The 9,907-nt window shown below is 42.5% G+C and overlaps 1 pseudogene; it reads left to right on the plus strand.

Annotated features, from left to right (window-relative positions):
- LOC109395525 (60S ribosomal protein L27 pseudogene) overlaps positions 1–8,382 on the plus strand; it is a 10,186-nt pseudogene extending 1,804 nt beyond the window's left edge.
- Positions 8,383–9,907: the final 1,525 nt, after the last annotated feature.

Consider the following 9,907-nt stretch of genomic DNA (forward strand, 5'->3'; position numbering starts at 1 on the left):
AGTGTCACTGGCCCTCATATGTGGGATCCGAACCGGGGCCCTCTGGCGTCCCAAGCCAGTTCTTAACCATCGCGCCACTCGGCCGGCCCGGAAGTGTAAAGTTACTCTTTACCCACTTTCCCCTACTCTGCTCTTTGGCAGGAAGTCATTATGCACAGGCCACATTTAAGGACTGGACATTATTCCTTAGTTCCTTAAGGTCAGGATATCCATGTAAGTTACTTGAAATCCTTCTACACAGGAGATTTGTCTCTTCTCCCCCATTTATTTATTTAATTATGTATTTATATCCGTATGGACTCATGGATACTTACTTTATACTTTGGGTTATAATCCAATACCACTTTATTTTTTAATCAAATTGTTCCTACTTTAGCTACATTGTTCCTTTGACTTACTCCCATCTTTGTGTTTTATTGAGCACTTCCTTACTTTCTGGCACAAGATGCTCTAGAACTAGAATCAGCCATTTCCCCAAGGACCCCTGGTTCCTTTATCGGAAAATGGTATTAGAAACAAAGATCTGGGTACTAAGTGGGCTTGTTGCCACTGGGATGTTGTTGCTTCTAGGCTTTCTCTGCTGACAGATCTAGGAAAAATATGTGTGAATGCTAACTCCTCTATATCCACATATCCATGAATATTTGTGTATGTATGCATGTATATTGTATGTATGTATGTATGTAATACTTAAATACATATGCATATGAGCATAACATTTACATCATAGGAGTACCAGAAAGAGAAGAAAGCAAGGGATTACTCGTAAATATATACACCTATCTATTTCCATCTGTAAGCTAAATGTATGCATACTGATGTCTTATAATTCTAACTCATTACCACCTGACACCTGGCTCATTCTAGTCATTCCCCCTTTTGCTTATCTGTAATCCTCCACTCCAAAAGTGAGAAACCTGGCCCCCACCATCAGCTATCCATCTACTTGACTATCATTTCCAGTATACATGTATAGTGGCTTCAGAATTGTTAGCCCATACATCTGTGGGGAACAACTTTCTCAACTGGAGTAGACTACATATGTGCAGGTCTTTTGCCTTTAGTCTTACAGACACTATCTGTTTCCAGTGTTACTTAGGTCAACGCCTTTTTCTCTTACCCCTTCAGCGAGGTGGTTTCATACCGTTAGATTCTTTTGTCAAAGTCTGCATTCTATCTGGGATTCCTTGGCCTCTTAAATATTTTTTAAAAATTTATGTACATTAAGGTTCACTCTTTCTAATGTAAAGTTCTATGAATTTTGGCAAATGCATAGTGTCACACATTCATAGAGAATCGTTTTAAGGCCCCTCCCCCACCTTGCTTGTTTTATGTAACAATATATCCTGGAGATCATTCCCTAGCCATAGATACATATATTCCTCCTTGCTCTTTACAGGTGTACATTACTCCACTGGAGAATGTACCATTGTTTATTCAACCAGTCCCTTATTGATACATAGTTTCGTTCTTTCCAATCTTTCGCTATCACAAACAGCCTTACAGTGAATTAGTGGGGACCATTTCTGAGCACCTGTTATATGCTTTATTTTATTTATTTATTTTTTTAAAGATTTTTATTGGAGAATTGGGGGATGGGAACAGCGCTGGGGAATTGGGGGAAGGGGAACAGACAAGTTGCTGCCCTTTTGTTCTTTAGTCTAGTTGTGGAGGACGTTGCTTCACTGGCCCAACTTGGCACTATTATTGCGCTCTTCCCAGGCGAGGCAGATCAGTCGCCGGCTTCTGGACGGCCGCTCATGGTGGCTGCTGGCCACTCACGCTGGCTGCTGGCTACACGCAGTAGCCCATGGCAACCCACTGCAGCAGGGGCTGCAGTCTATGCCATTGCCGGCGACTCATGGCAGCCCAGCTCCAGGTTGAGCTGTTGTTCAGCATCTTAGCTGTAGAGGGCAGTGTCACTGGCCCTTATATGTGGGATCTGAACTGGGGCCCTCTGGTGTCCCAAGCCAGCTCTTAACCAATGCACTACTCGGCCAGTCCTATGCTTTAATATGTTATGTTGTGGGTTTTTTTGTCTTTTTAGCTGAGCCATTCTGCCACCTGTTGGCAGCTCAGCGGCAGCTCAGCTCGGGCTGGGAATCAAACCGCTGTTGCTCAGAGCACACACTTGTGAGTGAGCTCTTAACCAACTGAGTCACTGGACCTGCCCCTATATTATCTTTCTTAATTCTCAGTTCTATCCTGCAAGGTATCCCCATTAACCTATAATTAAGCTGAGACTACTGGGTTGTCCAAGGTCTCTTTACCATTAGCTTCCTGAGGGTTGTGTCTTGTTTTCTGCTGTATCCCTGACATTTTTATTGAACAAATGAATGTACCTCAACCAGTAAATGGCAGTGCAGGGAACTAAAGCCAGGGCTGTGAGCCTGGATTTATCTAGCCCCAAAGGCAGTACAGTCTTGCAATGGTCTCTACAGTGGAATGGCCATACCCCAGAGAGTACACAAGATGTCCCATTGTAGAAAGGATATATCAGGATGTCTAACTAGCTTCTTATCCCATCCTTTTAAATATGTTAGTTTTATGAATATTTTATACTTACATAAAAGAATGACTTAGAGGATATGTATAGAATAAATAAATATACATATATATTGGGCTGTATGCTCAGACTTTGTTTTGTTGCTAGGAGTACATAATCAAAACAGTTTGGAGACTGCCTTCTAAGATTTGGGGATTTTATTAACTCTACCTCCCCTATATACTCCTTTATAACACTGGTTCTCAATTGGGGGTGATTTTGCCCCCCAGAGGATATTTGGCAATGTCTAGGGACATTTTTGATTATGACAGAGGCATGGGTACTACTGGCAAGTAGTGAGTAGAAGGCAGAGATGCTGCAAAACATTCTACAAATTACAAGATCGCCCCCACTACAAGAATTATCAAGTCCAAAATGTCAATAGTAGTAAGGTTGAGAAATCTTGCCTTATATTCATCTCAAGAAAGAAAAATGGAAGGGGAAGAGAGCAGGATGTAGAAAAGAAAGTAGGGTGTTAACTATAGCTGTGGATCTGACACGTCTCATTACATATACTCAAGTTAATGCACAGAGCTGAGGAATGTTCCAGTTGAAAATGCAGAGGCTTGGGAAGGGGGAAGGGAAAATGACAAGAGGAGGAAGGAAGCACATGACAAGAAGAAAAGGAAAGGGGGAGAGAAAGATAGAAAGTATGGCAGATTATTTTCCAAGATGATTACAAGATCACCATGCCACATGCTCTTATAATGTGACATTGACACTCCTCACATTGCAAGATGGTGTCTATATTTCCTCCCCTTGAATCTAGGTGGGTATGTGACTCCAGGAGAAGGGATGCTATGCCATTAAAGGTGATACAGCTTCCACCTGGCCTTTTGGGGTGTTCTTGGAACCCAGTCACCATGAGGAAGTGGAGAGAACACATGAAGAGGACACATGTATTGGGTTGTCGGAAAAGTCATGACGCATGTTTGTAACAGATGGCACTAGTTCATTTTTGAAAGTACTAGAGTCATTCGCATCTATGTTATTGCTATGTCATTTGACAGCTGACAGTTCTAGCTTCATTCTAAAACAAAATTGAGCGATTTGGTTGAGTTTTGGAGATTTTACAACAAGGTGAAGATGTAATACCAAACTGCATTTTTGCCATATTTTACTATTTTACTTCCATAAAGAAAAGAACGTGTGTTAAGACTGTGAAAAGTTGCAAAAAGTTTATAGTGACAATGCTCTACAAGAAAGTCAGTGCCAATGATGGTTCACGAAATTCCGTGCTGGTGATTTTGATCTCAACAATGATCCTTGGTCAGGGAAGCCCACTGAGGTTGATGACAACAAAATCAAGGCATTGATCGAGTCAAACTCACGACATGAGAGATTGCAGGAACATTGAACATCCATCATTCAAGTGTTCACAACCACCTGAAGAAGCTGGGATATGTAAGCAAGCTCGATATTTGGGTTCCGCATGAACTCAAAGAAGTTCATTTGACAGCGTGTATAAACATCTGCAATATGCTCATTAAACGTGAGGAAAACGATCTTTTTTTGAAGCAGCTGATAACTGGTGATGAGAAGTGGACTGTTTACAACAATGTGGTACGCAAACGGTCTTGGTCCTGACATGATGATTCACCTCAAATGACATCGAAAGCAGACATTCATCAGAGGAAGGCTATGCTCTCAGTGTGGTGGGATTCTAAAAGTGTCGTGTTTTTCGAGCTCCAACCAAGGAACCAAACAATCAATTCAAATGTGTACTGTTGGCAATTGAACAGTTTGAACAAATCCATGATCCAGAAATGTCCAGAGCTTGTTAATTGTAAAGGAGTTGTGTTCCATTGCAACAACACGAGACCACACACAAGTTTGATCACCCATTAAAAATTATTGGAGCTTGGATGGGATGTGTTGCCACACCCACCATACTCACCTGACCTTGCGCCGTCAGACTTACACTTGTTTCGCTCTCTTCAAAACTTCTTGTGTGGTGTAATGTTCAATTCAGATGAGGCTGTAAATCAGCATCTTGTTCAGTTTTTCGCAAATAAAGACAGGTCCTTCTATGAACGAGAGCTCACTGAAAGATGGGAAAAGGCTATCGAACAAAATGGGCAAGATATCATTGATTGATCTTTGTTCTTTACATAAATAAATGACCTTTGAAAAAATAGACAAAATACGTCATGATTTTTCCAACAACCCAATAGATGTTCTGTCTGAGAGCTCCAACTGAGGTCCCAACTGATAGCCAGCATCAACTGCCAGACACAGGAATGAAGGTTCCTCTAGATAATACCAGGCCCCTGACCATGAGTCACCCCAGCCTTTGAATCTTTCCAGCTGAGGCCCAAGACATGATGGAGTAGATCCAAGTCATCTCTGTTGTGCCCCATCCGAGTTCCTGACCCAGTTGTGCTTCATCTGAGTCTGTGAGCATAATAAAATGGTGTGTCAAGCCATTGTTTGGGGATAGTTTGTTATGCATCCAAAAAAAATTGCAACAGGAAAAGTAGGGGTGGTTGAACAGTGCTTGGTTGTCTGCTTTAATATTAGTTAGGGTAACACGAGCTGCTATAACATACAAATCTCAAATTTCAGTGGTTTAATGCAGTAGAAGTTTATTTCTTACTCACACAATTGTTCAGTGCAGGGTTTCTGGTCAGTGGACAGACTTCAGAAAGTCGGACTACTATTATACTGTGGCTTCTGGGTTCTCCAGGATGGAGTCTTTTGCATCCAGAAAGAAAAATGGGAACAGAAAATGAAGGAGGCATATCTACTTTTTAACCTTCTTGTCCCAGAAGCAACATATATTCCTTCTGCTCACATTTTATTGGGGAGAATTGGTCACATAATCCCACCTACATGCAAGGAAGGTTGGGAAATGTAGTCCCTGGTTGGTCAGCCAGTTCCCAGAAAAAACTCTCTTCTAAAAGGGAGCGTGAATTTTGGTCGACAGCTGTCTATGGCAGACTTTAGAACTCAAGTTAAAGAATTAAAATGATGTTCGTGACAAAGCCTTATCTTTCCTTCTCCTTTGTCCTTTCTTTTTATTTCCCGGAAATAGAAGTGGGGTGCATGATCCCATTTTGCTCACAGTGTGGCTTTGGTATGAGGCCAGCCCTTACTCAAGTTAGGGGTAAACTAGAGGCATCTATAGAATGGTAGTGAGGTGTGTCACCTGGGCTCAGATCCTAGCCCTCTACTTGCTATATATGACACCTTGAGCAAGTTACTTGACCTCTCCAAGTCTCAGTTTCCCCATTTGTAAGATGAGGGTGGTAAAAAATAGCACTTAACTTATAGAATTGTTATGAGGATTAATTTGGTTCATTCCTGTAAGATAGTTATGCTTGGTACATTGTAAGTACCCAATAATTGTTAGCTATTGGAGAAGAATGGAGTGTCAGCTTTTTCAGAAGCCACCTCTGCAGGTATAAACTCTTACCTCCCTATGCCTTTTCTGTTCTCTTGTCTAAGAGACACGAAAACAAGATGTTTTCCCCCTCCTTAAATTGGTGAATCATAAAGTAGAAATCCCTTCAATCAATTTTAGATTCTTTTAATACCCATCTCCAAGCAAGATGGGTTTTTTAGACTAAACCGTTTCTTCTGTGAGCAAGGACTGACCCACTTTGGAGGACACAGCTCTGCCCATTGACTTGAAGTGTGTTCCCTGTGTGAGGTTCAACAAGGGTGAGGTGGCACTTCGTCATTATGCTTTCAAAAGACTGAGCAGAGAAGAAAGGGGTCTTGATGTAGCGTCTCAAGCAAAGAAGTCCTGTTGTTTTTCCTCAAGTACTCTCTAATCTTGAGATCACAGGCCAACTTTTTGATATATTGGTGCATTTAGTCATCTTGGGGGTAGGGTGGGTAATGAGGACACATGGATTCCCTAGACTTGGAGGCATGGAGGCATTCAGGGTGACTGCAGGGTGACTGCAAGGAGGTAAAATCCCAGATGGGGTGATCCAGCCTTAGTGTGTGTGTGTGTGTGTGTGTGTGTGTGTGTGTGTGTGTGTGTGTGTGTGTGTCTCGGGGTGGGGAGGTGGGGCTGATGGCTCCAAATTCTCTTTCACGCTACCTTTTCTCTTACTCATTTATTCTACCACCATCTCTTCTCCACCCACCCCCAAATGTAAGACTCTATGCTGAAGGAATTAGGAAAGATGTCTTTTATTTTTGAAAGGGAAATGTTTTAGAAAAACAGAAGTAGGTGAAGAGGGAAAAAGGGACCATCTGCTTTGAACAGATTGTATATGAAGCGCTGTTTTATGTAAACATAGGGTTTCAAGTACAGAGTTGGAAGGTATTTCTGATCCCTTTAATCAAATGTATTGTATTTTGGAAGCACATATAATGAGTCATCAAGTTTATTATATTCTGGAGGTATCTGTAATCAATAATTAAGGTGAATGTTTTGGAGGCACTTGAAATTTGTACTGTAGGAAACTACCTTCTTTTTGCTTGGGGCCCCAGGTGCTCCTTTAAGCACTCACATCCTTTAACTTGCCAAGGATCGGTATCCAATTCAAATATTTATTACCCATCTGGTTTTATTGAGGAGGGGGAGGAGGAAGGAGGGAAGGAGGTAGGCAAGAGGGAGAGAAAGAAGGGAGTAGGAATCAGACATCAATAATTACCACCTTGCTTTTTCTCTCACTGTAGAGTTGGCTTCAGGCATTTATTTTTGCAAGTAATAGATGGTATCAAGTGCCTAATACAAAATTAGGCTTGGAGTGACTTACAATTGAATCATATAACACTAAGTTGGCTATTTTTGGACAACAAAAATCACAAAGATCCCTAACTGGACTCACGTTGTTAGCCCAGGGCTGGGGGACGGGGCGAGCGCGGGAGGACCTTGAACTTACAATCCAAGATTATAATACAATTCTCATCGCTTTTTTTTTTTTTTCTGATTCAGAAATCTACCGCACTACCAGCTCTGGTATTTATTATTCAGGATTTGTTGAAATATGCTTAAGATTATTTCAGCCAGTAGCAGGCTTCTGTCTTCCATTTCAGTAATAATGTTTAGAGCTGTGTTTTTCAAACTCAGGTTTACACTTAGTAATGAGTCTTGATCAGCATATTGGAGAAATGGAATACAACAGAGCAGGTCAGAGGCTATCACACATGGGGAAGGTAAGTCTTGTTTGTGAAATGGTGCTCATATTTGTGTGTGTGTGTGTGTGTGTGTTTGTGTGCTGGGCTCACTGTAAAATGGTTTTTTTTTTTACTGTAGGTTGTGGTAAAAAACATTTGGAGGGCCTTTCTGCTGTAGGCCCCAGTGGCTGCTGTCGAAATGGGCAAGTTTATGAAACCTGGGAAGGTGGTGCTGGTCCTGGCCTATGCTACTCCAGACACAAAGTGGTCATTGTGAAGAACATTGATGATGGCACCTCAGACCGCCCCTACAGCCATGCTCTGGTGGCTGGAATTGACCGCTATCCCTGAAAAGTGACACCTGCCATGGGTAAGGAGAAAATTGCTAAGAGATCAAAGATCAAATCTTTTGTGAAAGTTTATAACTAGAATCACCTCGTGCCCACAAGGTACTCTGTGGATATCCCCTTGGACAAAACTGTTGTCAACAAAGATGTCTTCAGAGACCCTGCTCTGAATCTCAAGGCCCGACGGGAGGCCAAGTTCAAGTTCGAAGAGAGGTACAAGACCGGCAAGAACAAATGTTTCTTCCAGAAGGTGCAGTTTTAGATCTTCTTTACTTCAGTCATTAAAAGTCAAAAAAATAAAACATTTAAAAAAAACAACCAAACAACATTTGGAGGATTTCTGCAGTCAGGCAAGACGAAGCGAGCCCACTGCAGCCTCTGCCACTAAATACAACTCAAAATTCTGGACAAAACACAACTACCTGAGAGCTCTGAAAAGTAAACAAGCAGGCAAATGTGGGCAGTGGAGCCAAAGCTGGAAGAAGCTATCTGTATGGGGTCAGTTTCTCAACATGTTGTCTTTTCCCTCCCAGTTTTGACCCGAAAGTAGGTCCCGGCTGTGGGGGTTTCACAGCAGCCAAAACTCTGAGAGAAAAACAACTCTTGTTTCTTCCATTCACGTATCTCTGACACTAAATGTGTGAGTTTTTTTCCCACACCAACCAATTCTCTGCGAGGACACCAGCTAGGTGTCCTATAATTCAATTCTGACACTCACTACCTGGAGTTAGTGCAGACCTCACAGGTTAGTCACACAAGATTGCCCTCCTTTCAGATGTCAGGTTGTCACCTGTACTCCTGACCAACTAGCTATAAACTGGGGGTTGCCATCACCCCTTCCTCAGATTGTGTAACTCACTATAATGGCTCGCTGAACTCAGGGAAACACTTGGTTATGTTTACTGGTTTATGATAAAGAAGAGCCAGGTTAAAAGGCATGCAGGGAGCGGTCTGGAAGGTCCTGAGCACAGGAGGTTCTGTCTCTGCGGAGCTGGCATGTACCACTCTCCTGGCACACGGGCGTGTCTGCCAGCGCTGAAGCTCGATGAACCTCTTCAGTAAGGATTTTTTTTTTATGGGGGCTTCACCACATAGCCGTAGTTGATTAACTCAATCCTCAGCTCCTTTTCCATCCTCAGAGGATGGGGGCAGAGCTGCAAGTTCCAAGCTTCTAATCATGGCTTCATCTTTCCGGTGACCAGTCTCCATCCTGAAGCGATGCAGGAGCCCACCCAGAGTCACCTCTTTAGAACAAAAGATGCTCCTATCACTCAGGAAATTCCAAGGGTTTTAGGAGCTCTGTGCCAGAAACTGGGGGCAGAGATCAAAGACATATATCTTACTATGTCACAAACACCATCTCTCTTGACCAGGGTACTTGGGAAATTGGTCCCTGTAGCCAGAGAATTTGGGGTGGGGGAAGAAGAACAATTTTTTCTTTCTCCCAGACCTGTTCCAAGGACAGGCCTCAATTATGAAGCAGTGGTGGCAGCAGTAGGGGCAGAAATTTCATAAGAAACATTGTCATTCTGGCTAGTTGATGAGGAAACCGAGCACCTGTGACATGAGCCAGAGTGCAGGAGGAATCCTAGAGAGAAGCCAGCTAGAGAAGGGGATCCCCTAATTCTTGGTAAGAAATAGCACAAGTTTTGCATGGTCAAAACAAACCTAAAGCAGCATAGTAAGGCCTCTGAAATACTGAAGTGACATTGGAACAATGGCCCACAGAAGATGAGACAGAGCTTGCAGTTTGAACAGGATAGATTGCCTGCTAAAACAAAGCCAAATCAACACTTTCTAGAGCAGGGTTCAGCAAACATACTTCATAAAGGGCCAGGTGGTAAATGTTTTAAGCTTTGTGGGCCATATGGTATATTACAACTACTCAATTCTGCAGTTGAGGTGCCAAAGCAGCCATTGACAATATGGAAATGAATAG

Source organism: Hipposideros armiger, unplaced genomic scaffold (assembly GCF_001890085.2).
Source record: "Hipposideros armiger isolate ML-2016 unplaced genomic scaffold, ASM189008v1 scaffold_475, whole genome shotgun sequence".
Lineage (NCBI taxonomy): Eukaryota > Metazoa > Chordata > Mammalia > Chiroptera > Hipposideridae > Hipposideros > Hipposideros armiger.